The sequence below is a fragment of the Podarcis liolepis genome, assembly GCF_965112155.1.
Source record: "Podarcis liolepis genome assembly, chromosome: 18".
In the NCBI taxonomy this organism is placed as follows: Eukaryota; Metazoa; Chordata; class Lepidosauria; order Squamata; family Lacertidae; genus Podarcis; species Podarcis liolepis.
This window is the reverse complement of record NC_139572.1, coordinates 17,675-36,320: the sequence shown is the minus strand read 5'-3', so window position 1 is coordinate 36,320 and position 18,646 is coordinate 17,675. Positions and strand designations below refer to the sequence as shown.

The following is an 18,646-nucleotide window of genomic DNA, read 5'->3' as shown; positions in this document are numbered from 1 at the left end:
GGCTGCAGCTACTCCAGAGGAACTGGCTGTGAGTTCAAATCTCCATTGCTCCCCCCCCTCCAGACCGCCTTTAGTGTATTGAAAACTGTACCTGAACAGTGTATTGTTCAGACGAAGCACTGCTTGAAGTGGAGCTTTTGTAAGCAGCTCATTCCTCAAGATCCGAATTCTTTCACTTATTACTATTTTTATTATTTATTAAATGAACCCTTGTGGTTCCTTTGCAGATTCCTGCCTTGCAGCGGGTGGGACTGGATGACCCTTGGGTTCCCTTCCAGCTAAATGCACCATCCTATGATTTTTTGGAAAGTGCTTCAGAAAGAAGAAACAAGAATAAACAAGAAAAAACAAAGGTGAAAAGCACCTTTTTTCCAGTTTGTTGTCTGCTGGCTCCTTTCCCACTTGATTCTTTTTTCTACTGCAATCTGTGCTGGACGTATTATATGTTTGCTTTGGTGTGGAGCCCTCTTTCCCTTCTTGTGAAAATAATTGACCTTAATGATATTTCTTAGGTCTGCTCTGCTGAATTTCTGTTCTGAAAAGGAGGAGGAGGAAACTGCGTGATGAAGGGAGAAGAGATGGAGGAAAAGTCATGAAGGTAAGATTTAAAAAATAGAAATACCTATAAATATATAACATTTAAGAACATTTTTCAACCACCCCACTCCTGATATACCACACCCACCCAAGTGGTGCTTGGCCCCATCCCCCCTAACCCCCAAAGTACAGAACAGAACAGTACAGTAGAGTTAAAATACAGTAAAGTATTTTTATTTATTTGATTGGGGTAGGGCAGCACCTCCTGGCTTCCCCCACGTTGGTGAGGTTTGTCTCCTATTCCTTTTCTTGTTAGGCTATCTAAAGGTGACAAAGCAATGTGTTGAAAACCTAATTTCTTCAGATGAACCATTGCTTGAACCAAGTCTTTCTCACCTATTGATTTATCCACATAATCCAACCGGAGATTCATTAGCATCCAAAAGTGGTACACTTGCATATTAAATTTTAAGACCAATGTTTAGGAAGAGGCATAAATTTAAAAAGATAATTAATTTGTAAGGAAGCCCTGATAATTAGAGAGGCCGAGCTGGCTTGTTTGTGTAATGGAGCATCCAAAACCCAGTTTGGGTCTAGAAGACCTGGTTTGCCCTCTCGCCCCAGCCTTAATGGCAACGCTCCATTGCTTTCTGTTTGATTTTTTGAGCAGATACTCTTAATTGAAGACCACAAGAAGAAATGGGGATCAGCCCCTGCTGTAGTGGCCAGCACTAGAGCAGCACCTTCTCTGCTCCCAGTCAGCAAGAGGGGATGGCAAGGGGTGCTTCATGGCGCAAGTTGCAGTTTTAGTTTAAAGTGCCTGAAAAGTGCCTTTTCATAGGGCAAGACTGACGGCACCAGCAAGGTTAGTGGTTATTCTGCATATTCCTGCCTAGCAGCGTGTTGGGCTGGATGACCCTTGAGGTCCCTTCCAGATAGATATATACACCATCCTATGAATCTTTGGAATGTGCTTCAGAAAGAAGAACCGGAAATAATATTCCTTTAAGTTAGTTGTATGATGGCCAAGGTGCCTCCCTTTAGGCTGTGACACCTAACAGTTCAATGCTACCCCCTTTTGGTACTGTGAACAGCAATCTTGCAGGGGGATCTCCATAAGGGACGCCTGCCTATTCGTAAGAGCTGGAAAGTGCCACACCAAGAAGAAAAAGAGAAACATACCTCCAGGTTAGTTGTATGACGGCCAAGCACTTAGTCATGTTGGCCACATGACCCGGAAGCTGTACGCCGGCCAATAAAATACGTAGCACAACCCCAGAGTCGGCCACGACCGGATCAAATGGTCAGGGGTCCCTTTTCCTTGACCTTTGACAAAGGTCAGAAGTTGTAAGTCTGCTGTTGTAAGTCTAGGGGTTTGGGTTTGGGTTGTTGTTAGGGTAGGGGGTTAGGGAGAGGCTTGGGGTTAGGCTTCGGGGTCAGGGTCTCCCCTGACTGTTGAAATGCTCCCAGGGAGGATGTAAGCAGAGCTTTCTCTGTTTCCAGTGAAGAATAGTGGATGGCTATGTTTGCTTCCTGAACAGGATATATGAAGAACTCTGGCCCAAAGTTTCAATCGAAGGAATAATTCCTACTCAAGAGTTGAAATGAAAAACGTGTGTATTCTGCTAAGAATAACAGTTTGAAGCTAGTAGTAAATTTAAACACAGCGTGTAAGTACAATAGCTTTAAAGTAATGGTAAGTTTGGATATAACGTTTAAGTACAGAAATAATGTAGTTTCAAATATACAGTGATATAGTACAAAGGTATATGAACAACCATTGTTTTATACAAGTCTCCGTAGCAGTCAAAAAGAGTCCACATTCTATAAAATCAGAATAAGGAATAAAGAACAAAGGATCCAATGGGACCCCAAAGGAGTATCCGTAGTGTGAATCAGATGTACGACTCAGTCGTGGTAACCAGGACAGGGCCCTGTTTCGGAGTACATGCCTTCTTCTGCTGGTAATATCAAAAAATAGGTGAAGATGGATCAAGGTGCTTCAATCCATAGTTCCTAAATATTATGAATTATATACATTCTAAAGTATGTTAACACATATCATGATGTTTGGTTCCATACCTCGGTTTTTTGACGACTATAAATCTGTTGGAAGTCTGTATCCTTTCGTTCTTTTTCAACATGCGTCTAGAAATAATGATTTCCAAGAGTTATTATTTCCAGTCAAAGTATTTGTGAAAAATGGACATCAGTTCAGTGTTTTCTCACCTTAGATAATTTCATCCAAGTTTTCTTGCGTTTCTCTGGTGTTTTCTATTAGGGAGTGAAATCATTGTCTTAGATGTGTGTCATTGGGGGAGGGAGGATAGGCTCTCCCTTCTTAAAGATGTAAGCAGAGAAGGGATTTAAAGTCCATGGGCATCTATGGTGGTTTATTAGAGAAAAGAACTGTACTCTTGATGTTCATTCAAGCCCTTGGGGGACATTGTTTCAAACCAATGAATCTATCGTGCTTCCTGTTGTAACAATAGTCTATCCATATTTCTCCTGGTATACAGATCGACTTTTGGTTTCCAAATAATAAAGAATACAAAATCCTCTTCCGTGTGTTTTTGTTGTATATAATGTTCCACCATAGGGGCTTCTCTTATTCTGTTACGGATCCGTGATCCATGTTCATTTATGCGTAGTTTAATTGGTCTAGTGCTTTTGCCTATATATATCTTTTGGCATGGGCATATCCGTGCATACACGCTATTCTTTGTGTTCCAGTTACTAAAATGTTCCATCTGAAATTTGAAGCCAGTCTGTGTGTTAGGGAACTCCTTTACTTGTAGTGCGTATTTGCATACATTACAGCTACCGCATTTTTAATGGCCCTTAGTTGATGCTTCCGTGTATGTAAGTTGGTCCGATTTCACCCAATAATTTCTCTGCGACTTGTTTTTTTTTAGGCCAATTATAGGTGGTTTTTGACACCCTGGGATGTAGGATAACAAATGCCAATGTTTATATATGAGTTTCTTCATGCTAGAAGTGTGTGGTGTCAATTGCAGTGATGTGGAAATACGATCTTCTCTAGGTTTATCTGAGGTTTTTATAACAAGAATTTCTTTCCTGTTTTTCATTTCTGCTCTATCTTGAGCCGCAGCAAGAGTCCGTGATGTGTATCCTCGTTGTAATATGGATTGTGATTTGTTAGGCCGCTATTTTGTAGTCCTGTTGTGACGGTGCCTTTTTTTTTAGTCTTAAATACTGTTCATACGGTAGATTATTCAATAAATTTGGAGCGTGAAAGGACGAAGCGTGTAATAATGAATTTCGATCCGTCGGTTTATGGTATGGGCGGATCTAAAGTTGTTGGGAATGATCTTTAAAGACTGTAACATCCAGAAAATTAACAGATGTATCATGAATGGTACCAGACAATCCTATATTTGGATCTTGTTTGTTGATCCATTGGAGGAATTGTGTTGCTGTGTCTTGATCCTGTATCACGAAGAATAAATCATCTATAAACCGATCCTATTTGATTATTTTAGATGTAAAAGGATTGTTGTCATGAAGGATGAAAGTTTTTTCAAAGTGTATCATGTAAATATTTGCAATGGAATGGGCATAGGCAGAGCCCATCGCTACGCCTTTGACTTGCAGATAGAACTGTTTTAAATAATGAAATAAGTTATAATCCAAAACGATGTCCAGAATATTGAGCAAAAAATGTGTCGGAGGTTTTTTGTGAGTCTGGAATCCAAAAGAGTTTCTAAAATTGACCTGACTTCAGTTAATGGGACATTTGTATACAGCGACTCGACATCCAGGGTGTCAAGGGAGGCCTCCTTAGGTATGGTGGTGTTCTCAACGTCTTCCATAAATGTTTTTGTGTCCAGAATATAAGATGGAGTGTCCATGGCGAATGGATCCAAATAATGTACCATATACTGTCAAAGGGGTTCCAAAAGAGAGTCATTACCTGAGACCATCGGTCTGCCTGGTGGAGCATTAAGTGATTTGTGAATTTTTTGAAGTCTATCAAATAGTGGGGTACGTGGATATTTATTGATTAAATTTTTTTTTTTTTAATTGAGGTATCCAAACGATATGCCTTCCGATAAGGTGGTCCTGATTATTCTGGATACATCGTCGGTAGGGTCTTTGGGCAATGGTTTATAAAAATTGTTATTTTGCAGTTGTCTATTTACTTCTGTGGTGTAATCCTGAGTATTCATCATAACTATGTCTCCGCCCTTATCTGCTGGTTTTATCACAATATTCTCATCCGATTGAAGGCTAGCAATGATTTCTATATCCTTTGCGGTAAAATTCCTTTTGTGTGGAGGTGGTCTTCTCTTTTCTATTTTATTAATGTCTTCTATTAAAACCTGGTAGAATGCATTCAGGCGGGCCTTATCTACATGCGGGTGAAATGAAGAATGAACGCGGAATGGGGACGGTGTAGTCTGAAACTTGTCAAAGTGGTTGCTTAATTTAACAAGACGTAGAAGTTTGAAGATGTCCACCCTTGCCTGGAACGCATTATATTTCGGTGTGGAAAAAAATTCCAATCCAAGAGTTAAAATTCTCTCTTCTTCCTGTGTTAGTGTGCGTTTGGATAAATTTACAACTAAAGACGTCGTCGTTGATTGCGGCGCTTGGGAAAACCCTGTTGTTTAGAATAATCAATAGTATGTGGACGTAAATCGTATTGTCTTAATTGTCTGGGTTGTCTTATCTGTCGATGTGGAATTTGTTCCCGTTCCTGCAGGAAATTATTTCTGCAGCGGGTTGGACTGGATGACCTTTGGTGTTGTTTCCAGAGGTTTGTATACCAACATTTTTCTTTGGAAAGGGCTTCAGAAAGAAGAAAGATAAATAGTGTTCCTTTCACTTGGTGTTCCTTTCACTTTCAATCTGTGAGGATTTTTATTATTCCTTGCACATTCATTTGTGCTTGGCTGATCCTGTGCCTGTTTTTACACGGACCCCTCTTTTAGTTCTTGAAATAATCCACCCCCCTGATATTTCCCAGGTCTCACAGGGCCGTGCTGAATTCCTTCTCCTAAAAAGGGGTGAATTCCTTCTCCTAAAAAGGGGTGTGAGGGGGAAAGGGGATCTTTGGGCACAAGATCTGTACAGTTCCTTAAACCAAACCCCTGATTCTCCCCGCAGCGTGGCCGCCAAAGGAAAGAGAAGAAAAAGAGGCAAGGCAGCTCCCAGACATCTCCATGAAGTTACCAAAGGCAGGTTCATCTGCCTAAGTGCACTTCCATCCACTGGAAAAGATTCTCTGCAGCAAGGAGCAAAGTGAACGGTGGGGAATACCTAGCTATCTCTCTACATCGGTAAGACCGCACAGTCCCTACACCTCCACAATGCCTGGTCCTTTACACAGGTGCAGCCCGCCTTTTCCAAAGGTGGATTTCAGCTCAAACAGCTGGTTGAAGTGTCTCTTTTCCTCTCCTCACACCCCTAACCCTGGCAACCTCCCAGAGAGCAGTCTCTATTCTTTGATGGTCAGGGAGATTGCATTTTCTTATGGTTGCTCCAAAAATGGAAACCCAATTATTTATTAATGTCTCAATAAAGTTTGGGTGGGGGGTTGTGTGTGTAAGTCCTAAAAAATCTACTGTGCAATGTGCTCCACAGCAAGGGTGGAGCAAATATTTAATCCTGTCCCCTGCCCTGCACCTATGCTGGGAACCCCAATGGCAGGAGACTTTGTGGTCTGAGTCCCTGCAAGGGTGGCCAAATCCAAAAGCCAATCGAATCTTTTAGATTGACAAATACTGGCATGTACGTATGCAATTTGGAAATTTGCAGCAGTTTTTAAAGTTAAGAGGGGTGTTCTAAAGAAAGGCACTTTATAGACTCATGAGCATTCCCTTTGAGCAGGCTCATGGTTGTTTCCTTTTCTGGAGGCATAAATGTTCTTAGCATATGTACAATCCCCCCGAAGGCTTTAGGACTCCTTCTGACTGTTGAAAAGCTCCTGGGGAGACTGTAAGCAGCACCTCCTCTGCTCCCAACCTCCTCTGCTCCCAGTCAGCCAAAGGGGATGGCAAGGGGTTCTTCATGGCGCAAGTTGCAGTTTTAGTTTAAAGTGCCTGAAAAGTGCCTTTTCATAGGGCAAGACTGACGGCACCAGCAAGGTTAGTGGTTATTCTCCTGCATATTCCTGCCTTGCAGTGGGTTGGGCTGGATGACCTTTGGGGTCCCTTCCAGATGTAGATACAAATGTAGTATCTTTTGAATCTTTGGAATGTTCTTCAGAAGGAACAAACAGAAATAGTATCCCTTTAAGTTACGGGATGTGGGTGGTACTGTGGGTTAAACCACAGAGCCTAGGACTTGCCGATTGACGGTTCTAAGCCCCTGTGACGGGCTGAGTTCCTGTTGCTGGTTCCCTGCGTATGCCAACTTAGCAGTTGGAAAGCACAATGTGTAAGGAGATTAATCGGTCCCGCTCTGGCAGGAAGGTAACCGGTGTTTCCGTGAGTTGCTCTGGTTTGCCAGAAGTATCTTAGACATGCCGGCCACATGACCTGGAAGCTATATGTCAGCTTCCTTGGCCAATAAAGTGAGATGAGCGCCGCAACCCCAGAGTTGGCCATGACTGGACCTAATGGTCAGGGGTCCCTTTACCCTTATCTTTGAGAAAGGTCACAAGTTGAAAGTCTGCTGTTGTAAGTCTCGGGGTTAGGGAGAGGGTTAGGCTCTGGGGTCTGGGTCAGGGCCTCCTGCTGACTGCTGAAATGCTCCCAGGGAGGATGTAAGCAGTACTTCCTCTGTTTCCACTCATTCCACTCATTGCATTTTCCCACGGTTGCTCCAAAAATGGAAATCCTATTATTTATTAATTTCTCAATAAAGTTTGGGGGGGGTTGTGTGTGTCAGTCCTTAAAAATCGACTGCGCAATGTGCTCCACAGCAAGGGTGAAGCAAAGATTTAAGACTGTCCCCTGCCCTGCACCTAGGCTGGGATCCCCAATGGCAGGAGACTAAGTGGGCTGAGCCCCTGCAAGGGAGGCCAAAACCAAAAGCCAATTGAATCATTTAGATTGAGAAATACTGGCACGTATGTGTGCATTTTGTAAATTTGCAGCAGTTTGTAAATTTAAGAGGGGTGTTCTAAAGAAAGGCACTATATACTCATGAGTGTTCCCTTAGTGCAGGCTCCTGGTTTTTTCCTTTTCTGGAGGCATTCATGTTCCTCCTGACTGTTGAAATGCTCCTGGGGAGACTGTAAGCAGCACCTCCTCTGCTCCCGGTCAGGAAAAGGGGATGGCAAGGGGTGCTTCATGGCGCTACTTGCAGCTGCAGTTTTAATGGCCTGAAAAGTGCCATTCAATAGGGCAACATTGACAGCACAAGCAAGGTTAGTGGTTATTCTCCGGCATACTCCTGCCTTGCAGCGGGTTGGGCCGGATGACCTTTGGGGTCCCTTCCAGATATAGGTCTATATGCAGTATCATGATACTTTGGAATGTGCTTGAGAAAGAAGAACCAGATTTTTGTCGAGTAAAGGATGCAGTACAAACGATGGGTGCTGCTTTTATCCCTACTCTTTCAGTTCATCTGAAAGAAATTGGGTCCACTGACAATTCTCTGTGCTTCGTTCCTTAATGTTAGATTTAGTGTTAGATTTGTTATCCCCCTTATGTTTTGGGCACAAGCCTACTTATGCATGGTGGGGGAACCAAAGGGTGGGGGAAAACGAGGGTTTCTGAAAGGAATGGGCTTCCCTGCACACACTTCTGAGTAGAAGGGGGAGATGGAGAGAATGCTGTACCTTCTCCCCCCTAATCTGTCTTCCCTCCCCAATCATGACAGATAAGGCCTTCATCCCACCTTCAGCGCCTGCCTGGAAGAGGAGCAGCACCCATCCTGAGCACGGTAGGAGCCAAATTGTCTTGTGATCTTCTGGGTTTGAGGGGGTGAGCGTTGGGACGGGACCCTTGTCTCCTGAAGCCGTGTGCTTGCAGCAGAATCTGTCTGCGTTTTCCTTCACCAACACAACTGCAGTGCACACACAACTGTAGAAACTAGTCCTAATAAACAGGCTTCCCACAAAGTATAGTCCCTATACCCTACCCCTAATTGCCCTAACCCTGGGGGTCAGGAAGACAGTTTTCTTTTGGGACTGCCCTGCAATGCACACCTGAATCCGCAGGTGTAGAAAAATCTCTCTATGAGATGTTTTCCCTCATGAAAATGCTACTTCTAGCCAGATGCACCACAAGCTGGGCAATTTGGAGTTGGAGTAAAGAAGGCCACAGAAAGTAGTTTTTAACTAGGGGTCAAAGGTACGAAAGAAGGGACGTGGGTGGCGCCGTGGGTTAAACCACAGAGCCTAGGACTTGCCGATTAGAAGGTCGGCAGTTCAAATGCACATGACTGGATAAGCTCCCTTCGCAGGGTCCCTGCTCCTGCCCACCTAGGATTTTGAAAGTGTTTCTGTGAGCTGCTCTGGTTCGCCAGAAGCCTCTTGCATGACCTGGAAGCTGTACGCTGGCTCCTTCTGTTAACAAAGCGAGGTGCGCCATGCAACCCCAGAGTCTACACGACTGGACCTAATGGTCAGGGGTCCCTTTACCTTTGACAAAGGTCAGAAGTTGTAAGTCTGCTGCTGTAAGTCTAGCGTCCTTGTTAGGGGTGGGTTTAGGGAGAGGCTTGGGGTTAGGCTTAGGGGTCAGGATCAGGGCCTCCCCCTGACTGTTGAAATGCTCCCAGGGAGGATGTAAGCAGTGCTTCCTCTGTTTCCAGTCCAGAATAGTGCATGGCCATGTTTGCTTCATGGCTGAACTTGCAGCTGTAGGAGAGGTGGGGATCCCTGAACTATACCTAAGTAGCTTTCAAAGTGCCATTTAAGAGGGCAACGTTTGCTGCACCACCATGGTTGCAGGATTGTTCCCCCTAAGGAACTGCATGTTTCTGCGTTGCAGCGGGTTGGACTGGATACCATTGGGGTCTCTTCCAGAGGTTTATTTACCAGCATTATTCTTTGGAAAGGGCTTCAGAGAGAAGAAACAGAAATAGTGTTAAATGTTCTTAGCAGATGCACAATCCCCCCGAAGGCTTCTGGTCTCCTCCTGACTGTTGAAAAGCTCCTGGGGAGACTGTCAGCAGCACTTCCTCCACTCCCAGTCCGCGAAAGGGGGTGGCAAGGGGTGCTTCATGGCGCAACTTGCAGCTGCAGTTTAAAGTGCCTGAAAAGTGCCCTTTCATAGGGCAAGACTGACGGCACAACCAAGGTTAGTGGTTATTCTGCATATTCTTGCCGAGCAGCGTCTTGGGCTGGATGACTCTTGAGGTCCCTTCCAAGATAGATATATATTTTTTAAAAAAAAATTTTTTTTTGGTTTGGTTTTACAAAATATTTTAAACAATACAAACAAATAAAAAGACATACAAACATGTATAATTTCATAACTTTTTTTTCCATATCCCTCACTTCTCAGACTCCCACAAACCTCCCCTTCCTACATCCCCATTTCCAAAATTATTTCAGCAAATTCTAAATAATTTTATCTCAAATATTTTTTCTTATTCTGGTCTTTAACTTAATCATATGTCGCTGTAATCTCCTTTTTTTTCTCCAAACGTCGACATTTTAACATTCATCCATTTTATAATAGTTCTTAAGATAGATTTTAAATTTCTTCCCATCTTCTTCCGCCGTCTCTTTCCCCTGATCACGGATTCTGCCCGTCATCTCAGCCAATGTCCTATAGTCCATCCCCTTCCTCTGCCCCTCTTCCAGGGTGGGTAGCTCTTGTGTCTTCCAATACATTGCAATGAGTCTTCTTGCTGCTGTTGTAGCATACATCAAAAGAGTTCTATCTTTCTTCAACACCCATTGGCCGACCATGCCCAGGAGAAAGGCCTCTGGTTTCTTAGGGAAGGTACATTTAAGTACCTTTTTCATTTCATTCTATATTATCTCCCAAAAAGCCTTAATCTTTGGGCATGTCCACCAAAGGTGATAGAAGGTACCTTCCGTTTCTTTACATTTCCAACACTTATTATCGGGCAAAGGATAGATTTTTGCTAGCTTGACGGGGGTCATGTACCCCCTATAGATCATTTTCATAATATTTTCCTTTAAGGCATTACATGCCGTAAATTTTATCCCGGTGTTCCAGAACCATTCCCAGTCAGCAAACATAATGTTATGACCCATGTCCTGTGCCCACTTCATCCTAGCTGATTAAACTGTTTTATCTCGTGTATTCCATTTCAGCAGCAAGTTATACATTCTTGACAAATTCTTAGTATTGGGTTCTAACCATTCAGTTTCTAATTTTGATTTCTCCACCCGGAAGCCAATTTTCCTGTCTTGTTTGTACACCTCCATTATCTGATATGAACGGAGCCAAGCTCGCACTTTGGATTTTATTTTCTCGTGACTCTGTAACTTCCAATTGTCTCCATTTTGTTCTCAAATTTCCCAATACTTTGGCCCTTTGGCTTCCTTATTAAGCTTTTTCACCGCCTTAGCCTCCAAGGGTGACAACCACCTAGGGGTTTTGTTTTCCAACCGATCTTTCTATCTTATCCAAACCTTATATAATGTTTTTCTGACAATGTGTTTTTTGAAGGCCCTATGCACCTTAATTTTATCCTACCATCCATATGCATGCCAACCCAATGTATTATTCAAACCTTCTAGATCCAAGATATCTGTATTCTTGAGGAGCATCCACTCTTTCAGCCAGCAGAACGCTGCTGCTTCAGAATTCAATTTTAAGTCCGGCAGGGCAAATCCCCCTCTTTCTTTTGCATCCGTCCGTATTTTAAATTTTATTCTGGGCTTTTTGCCCTGCCAGACCAATTTTGAAATGTCCTTCTGCCACCTCTTGAAACAGTCCATCTCATCAAGAATTTGCCGTGTTTGAAACAAAAATAATATTCTGGTCAATACATTCATCTTAATAACTGCAATTTGACTATGTTTCTAAATCTTTCTTAATTTCTGACCCACCTATTTCATAGTTGTCTTTATACAAGTTCAAATTTTCAGATGTCCAATGAACCCCTAGGTCTTTCACCTTCTTAACCACTGTCAAGCCTGTTTCATTCTGGAACTTCTCCCTCTCCATGACTGTTAATTTTCCCCCAAAACTTTAGTCTTTTGTTTGTTCAGTTTAAATCCGGCCACTTGACGAAATTCTTGAATTCACTCCAACACCCTTTTTGTACTAGTATCTGGCTCTTGTAAAGTAAGTACTAAGTCATCCGCAAAGGCCCTTAACTTGTAATGTTTTGCTCCGACCTGTACCCCTTTAACCTGCTGGTCCTCTCTAATCCTATTTAGCAACACCTCCAGAACAGAAAGAAAAAGCAATGGGGAAATTGGGCACCCCTGTCGTGTCCCTTTTTCTATTTTAAATTCTTCAGTTATCCTATTATTTACAATCAGTTTTCCTTTTTTTTTGAGAGTGTATAGCACCCACACCATTCTCAAATCCTTGGCCTACCCCCATCCCATGAAGATTCTTTTTCATAAAACTCTTAAGAAATATGGTGAAAGGCTTTCTCTGCGTCCACAAAAATCAGAACTGCTTTAGTGTTTATATTCACCTCTAGCCATTCCAAAATGTCTATTATGTTCTTCACATGATCTGATAAGTGCCTTTTGGGGAGAAAGCCTGCTTGGTCCTTATGAATCTTCTCCATCCACACTCTTTTCAGTCTTTTTGCCAAAATGTCTGCCCAAATGTTATAATTCACATTAAGTAATGATATTGGGCGGTAGTTCTTAAGTTGAGTGTTTTCAGTCTCTGTCTTTGGTATGAGTGTAATGTACGTTTCTTTCCACGATTCTGGTGCCCTTTTCCCTTCTAAAATCTCATTGCAGACTTCCTTAAATGGTTGTACCAACCACTCCTTCAAAGCTTGGAGATTTGCCCCGTTGCATGTTCTGAATGGCACCCTCTATCTCTTGTTCTGTTATTCTCTGGTTTAGATCCACCTTACTTTGATGAGAGATTTTTTGTAATCCTTTTTTTAAAGGAATTCATCTATGTCCTCCTCCTTCTGTGGTCCTTGTGAATATAATTTTTTAAAGTAATTCAAAAAACTGTTTCTAATCTCGTTGGGTTTAGATCTATTTTTTCTGTCCCCTTCTAGGTTTGTAACTGTGTTTAGTTTCTTTCTTTTTTCCCATTGCCAAGCCAGAAGTTTACCCCATTTATCTGCAGATTCCAATGTCTTTTGTCTCATTTGATTTATTTTCCATTCAATCTCTTGATTCATCTATTCCATGTATTGTGTCTGATATAGCTTAATCTCTCTTAAAATCTCCTGGGACTTTGATTTTGATCTCCATTTCTTCTCTCCTTTTTTTATCTTTTCCAAGATCTTATCTGTCTTCTCATTTTGCTTTCTCTTTTTTACTGAGTTTTGTTGAATTATAAATCCTCGCATTACAGCTTTACTTGCGTCCCAGATCACTCTTTCTTCTACATTGGCTTTTAAATTTATTTCAAAGTAGTCCTTTAATATATTTTGAGCCTTTCTGTGGATCTCCTCATCTCGAAACAGGGTGTCATTCATCCTCCATCTGAATGGACCCGTTGTTGTAAATTTCATCTCCATCTTCACGGCGTTATGGTAGGAGCAAGTGTTTGGGCCGATTTTCACTTTCTTAATCTTTGGAGCCAACCCACTAGTCATCCAAATTTGATCGATTCTGGTCCAGGTCATCCTTGCTTCAGAGAAGAAGGTTCCGTTTCTCTCTGGAGGGGGTTCCTTGTTTTACAAATATCCATCAAGTCCATATTTTCAGTCCTTTCAAAGAAAGTCTTTGGTAGTCTCTCATCTCTGGTGATTCCCTGTCTTTGTGCTTTGTCCCTATTTGTAGAGACCACTCCATTCATGTCTCCCATCCTAATTATTTTGTAGTCTAAATAGTCCCACAGTGTCTCATGCAGCTTCTTAAAGAATTCTGACTTCCCTTCTTTAGGTGCGTAGATCCCTAGTATCAAAAATTTCTCACCTTCACCTTGAACTTGCACTTCAATTGCCAAATATCTTCCTTGTTCATCTTTAAATGAAAACTTTGGCGAGAGTTTTTCCTTTGCATAGATTACCTCTCCTCTTTTCTTAACTTTGTCCGATGAAATAAATTTTAGGCCTAATCTCTTGTTGATGATTAGTTTCCTATGCAGTCTTGTTATATGACTTTCCTGTAGACAAATTAAGTCCAAGTGTTCTATTTTCAATAAGTGGAAAAAAATATTTGTCTTTCGCGGAAGGTTAAGTCCATTACAATTCCAGCTTAGAAGTTGCAGGGCCATCCTGAAGCTATTTACTTCCTGTCGCTCCGAGTCGTTGTTCTTCCTCTGTCGGAGATTTCTGTCCAAACGTCCAATTTAGAATGTCTGTTTCATCTTTTGTTTCTGATGTTATTTCCTCTCCTACTGTTCCTTTCAGGAGGTCTTCCCTGTCGTGATTCGGAAATTGATCCCTGTAGCGATTCAGAAATTGTAGTTGTAAGTCTGCTGTTGTAAGTCTAGGGGTTGGGGTTTGGGTTGTTGTTAGGGTAGGGGGTTAGGGAGAGGCTTGGGGTCAGGCTTAGGGGTCAGGGTCTCCCCTGACTGTTGAAATGCTCCCAGGGAGGACATAAGCGGAGCTTTCTCTGTTTCTAGTGAAGAATAGTGGATGGCTATGTTTGCTTACTGGCTGAACTTGCAGCTGCAGGAGAGGTGGGGATGCCTGAATTATACTTAAGCAGCCTTCAAAGTGCCATTTAAGAGGGGAACATTTGCTTCACCACCAAGGTTGCGGGATTGTTCCCCGTAAGGGAGTCCTGAATGTTCCTGCGATGCAGCGGGTTGGACTGGATGACCTTTGGGGTCCCTTCCAGAGCTTTATATACCCACGTTTTTCTTTGGAAAGGGCTACAGAAAGAAGAAAGAGAAATAGCGTTCTTTACAGTTAGTTGTTTGATGGGCTAGTCCCCTTGCTTCCTGTGAGGATATTATTCCTTGCACATTCATTTGAGCTTGGCAGATCCTGTGCCTCTTTTTACACGGACCCCTCTTTTAGTTCTTGAAATCATCCACCCCCCTGATATTTCTCAGGTCTCAAAGGGCTGTGCTGAATTCCTTCTCCCCAAAAGGGGGAGGACTAGGCAGTTTCGCCGGACAGAGGGAGGGAGAAGAGGGGATCTTTTGAGACCAGATGCCAGTGCCTCAAAGGTGCCAGTGCCAGGGCCTTCCTGCTGCCGTCTTGTGGGGTGAGAGGGGGAAAGGGTATCTTGGGGCAGAAGATCCAGACAGCTCCTTTAAGCAAACACCTGATTCTCCCAGCAGCGTGGCCGCCAAAGGAAAGAAGAAAAAGAGGCAAGGCAGCTCCCAGACATCTCCATGAAGTTACCAAAGGCAGGTGCATCTGCCGAAGTCCACTTCCATCCACTGGAGAAGATTCTGAGCAGCAAGGAGCAAAGTGAATGGTGGGAAATACCCAGCTATCTCTCTAAATCGGTAAGACCGCACAGTCCCTACACCTCCAGAAGGCCTGGTCCTTTCCACAGGCGTAGCCTGCCTTCTGCCAAGGTGGATTTCAGCTCAAACAGCTGGTTGAAGTGTCTCTTTTTATCCTCACCCATAACCCTGGCAACCTCCCAGAGAGCAGTCTCTATTCTTCGATGTTTAGGGAGATTGCATTTTCCCACGGTCGCTCCAAAAATAGAAACCCTATTATTTAGTAATGTCTCAATAAAGTTTAGGGGGGGTGTTTGTGTGTGTCAGTCCTTAAAAATCGACTGTGCAATGTGCTCCACAGCAAGGGCGAAGCAAAGATTTTAGACTGTCCCCTGCCATGCATCTAGGCTGGGAGCCCCAATGGCAGGAGACTAAGTGGGCTGATCCCCTGCAAGGGGGGCCAAAACCAAAAGCCAATTGAATCCTTTAGATTGAGAAATACTGGCACGTATGTGTGCATTTTGGAAATTTGCAGCAGTTTGCAAAGTTAAGAGGGGTGTTCTAAAGAAAGGCACTTTATATACTCATGAGCATTCCCTTAGTGCAGGCTCATGGTTTTTCCCTTTTCTGGAGGCAGTTTAAATTGCCTTAAAAGTGCCATTTGATAGGGCAACATTGACAGCAGAAGCAAGGTTAGTGGTTATTCTCCTGCATATTCCTGCCTTGCTGTGGGTTGGGCTGGATGACCTTTGGGGTCCTTTCCAGATGTAGATATAAATGTAGTATCATTTGATTTTTTGGAATGTTCTTCAGAAGGAACAAACAGAAATAGCATTCCTTTAAGTTACGGGATGTGGGTGGCGCTGTGGGTTAAACCACAGAGCCTAGGACTTGCCGATTGATGGTTCGAAGCCCCGCGACGGGCTGAGTTCCCGTTGCTGGGTCCTTGCTTCTGCCAACCTAGCAGTTGGAAAGCACAAGGTGCAAGGAGATAAATCGGTCCCGCTCTGGCGGGAAGGTAACCGGTGTTTCTGTGTGCTGCTCTGGTTTGCCAGAAGCGGCATAGACATGCTGGCCACATGACCTGGAAGCTATATGCCAGCTTCTTTTGCCAATAAAGCGAGATGAGGGCCGCAACCCCAGAGTCTGGCAACACTGGACGTAATGGTCAGGGGTCCCTTTGCCCTTACCTTTGACTAAGGTCACAAGTTGAAAGTTTGCTGTTGTAAGTCTAGGGGTTAGGGTTGGGGTTAGGGAGAGGGTTAGGCTTAGGGGTCAGGGTCAGGGCCACCCCCTGACTGCAGAAATGCTCCCAGGGAGGATGTAAGGAGCGCTTCCTCTGTTTCCAGTCAAGAATAATGGATGGCCATGTTTGCTTCCTGGCTGAACTTGCAGCTGCAGGAGAGGTGTGCATCCCTGAAGCAGGCTTCAAAGTGCCATTTAAGAGGGTGACATTTGCTGCATAACCAAGGTTGCAGGATTGTTCCCCGTAAGGGACTCCTTTGATGCAGCAGGTTAGACTGGATGACCCTTGGGGTCCCTTCCAGAGGTTTATAGACCATCATTATTCTTTGGAAAGGGTTTGGCAGTTCCTGTGCCTGTTTTTACGCAGACCCCTCTTTCTGTTTTCCTGGAAAAAAGCCCCCCCCCCCCCCCGTTATTTCTCAGGTCTCTATGGGCTGTGCTGAATTCCTTCTCCCAAAATGGGGGAGGAGAAGGAAGAGGGAGGTTTTGCCTGACAGGGAGGGAGAAGAGGGGCCTTCCTGCTGCTGCCTTGTGGGGCAAGAGGGGGAAAGGGGATCTTTGGGCACAAGATGCAAACAGCTCCTTTAACCAAACACCTGATTGACCCAGCAGCGTGGCAGCCAAAGGAAAGAGAAGAAAAAGAGGCAAGGCAGCAGTGGGAAAAGATGGGTTGCCTGCATGGGCTCTGCTTTATTTCTTCATGTTGAATGCTACATCTGCCTAAGTCCACTTCCATCCACTGGAAACGCTTCTTAGCAGCAAGGAGCAAAGGGAACGGTGGGAAATACCTAGCTATCTCTCTAAATGGGTAAGATCGCACAGTCCCTACACGTCCACAAGGCCTGGTCCTTTCCACAGGCACAGCCTGCCTTCTCTCAAGGTGGATTTCTGCTCAAACAGCTGGTTGAAGTGTCTCTTTTCCTCTCCTCACACCCCTAACCCTGGTAACCTCCCAGAGAACAGTCTGTATTCTTCGATGGTCAGGGAGATTGCACTTTCCCATGGTCTCTCCAAAAATAGAAACCCTATTGTCAGAGCTGCTTGAGGTCCCAGCTTACAAAGGAGCAACTCCAGTTCGTTGATATATACAGAAGTCTTTATTGAAGTTCAGTTTTGCTTCCACAGCTGTAGTGTGCAGCTCTAAGTCTTAAACTCTAGACCGCTGAAGCTGTGTCTGAATCTCCTTCCCCCAGACACCATTTTAAGACTCTAGCCTTGCTCCACCTCTTCCTTTGCTCCTTCCTCCTCTGGTTCCGCCTGTCTGCTGGGGTCTCACCCCTGAGTCTTCCCCCTGTCTCCGGTGGGCTTTAGGGCCTGGTTCCCAATCTGGGTTTTCTGCTGTCTCATGTGCCTGTACATTTGAACTTGGCGTACACGCCCAGCCGGCAACCTTCCTCCTGACCCTCACCCTGCTCCTGTCAGTTTCCCCCTTGGGGGGGGGGGGCTAGCTGGACCTGACCTCCCCTCCATTCTCCCACTCTCCGATAGGTGTGGTCAGTCCTGACTCATATTCTCTCACAGCTGGAGGAGACACTGGCCCTGACCAGCGGTATAGTGTGAGTTGTTAGCACCTGGGGCAAGGCAAGTAATTTGGGCCCCCAAACCCCTAACCTGCCACGTCAGGTGATCTGAAGCGAGCTGCCGCTGGTGCTGCTGCCCAAACGATGCTGCTCTCCTGGAGAAGGAGGGGGGGCAGAGAGGTGAGGAAAATGCAACATGGCCCGGCAGCAGCTGCAGTGGAGCTGTGAAGAGGGGCTGCTTGGCACATCCTCCATAGCCCTGACACACTGGGGCTGCTGTGAGTGCTGAGAGCCACTGCCTGCCAGATGTCTTCAGCCCAGATGCGTGCACAGCTCACCAGTTCCGCGAGACATGCGGCTCTGCTACAGCCTGTGCCCAAGGCTCTTCTGCGACTCCAGAGGCAGCGAGTGCCCCCCCCAGATGCCACACCAAGTGTGGCTGGCCCCCCTTTCTACTCCACTGGCCCTGACACATGGGGCTCCCCCCCCCACACTCTGGTGGGGAAACTGGTCCTGATCTCCCACTGCTTTGGGAGTCCCCGCTGGCCCCCTGTTCCTGGTGTGTCCCCCCTGGGACCTCCCTTGCCCTGACTATTGGCACCTCCTGGGAATCTCCTGATTTGCTGGAGCAGTGCATGGAACCTCTTGGATCACTGCCATAACCCCCCCCCTACACCACCCTCAGATTCTTCCCCTCTACTCTCCATTCCCTCTCTCCCGTGCTCCCATCCCTGAGCCCTTGACATCCACCCCCCCTTGAAGCCCCCCTTACCCCCCCTTTTGGGTATGTGTTCTGGGTGCTGTGTGGGTGAGTGCAGGATCCCGTTATTCTTACCTGGTGTGCAGCTGGCCAGCCCATAATGGGCTCGTTGGTGTTGATCTCCTCTGCTTCCATCTGTGCTTGAACCCAGGATCCTCCCCCAACACATCCATGTCCAACCCCCCCCCCTTGTTACC

At 44.8% G+C, this 18,646-nt stretch overlaps 1 long non-coding RNA gene across 1 annotated transcript; it reads left to right on the top strand.

Annotated features, from left to right (window-relative positions):
- The first annotated feature begins 233 nt into the window (after nt 1-233).
- Nucleotides 234-18,434, top strand: LOC310697194. The gene is made up of 4 exons (XR_014520970.1): nt 234-353; nt 513-598; nt 5,668-5,742; nt 16,593-18,434. It is a non-coding gene; the product is annotated as an uncharacterized lncRNA (long non-coding RNA).
- The last annotated feature ends 212 nt before the right edge of the window (nt 18,435-18,646 follow it).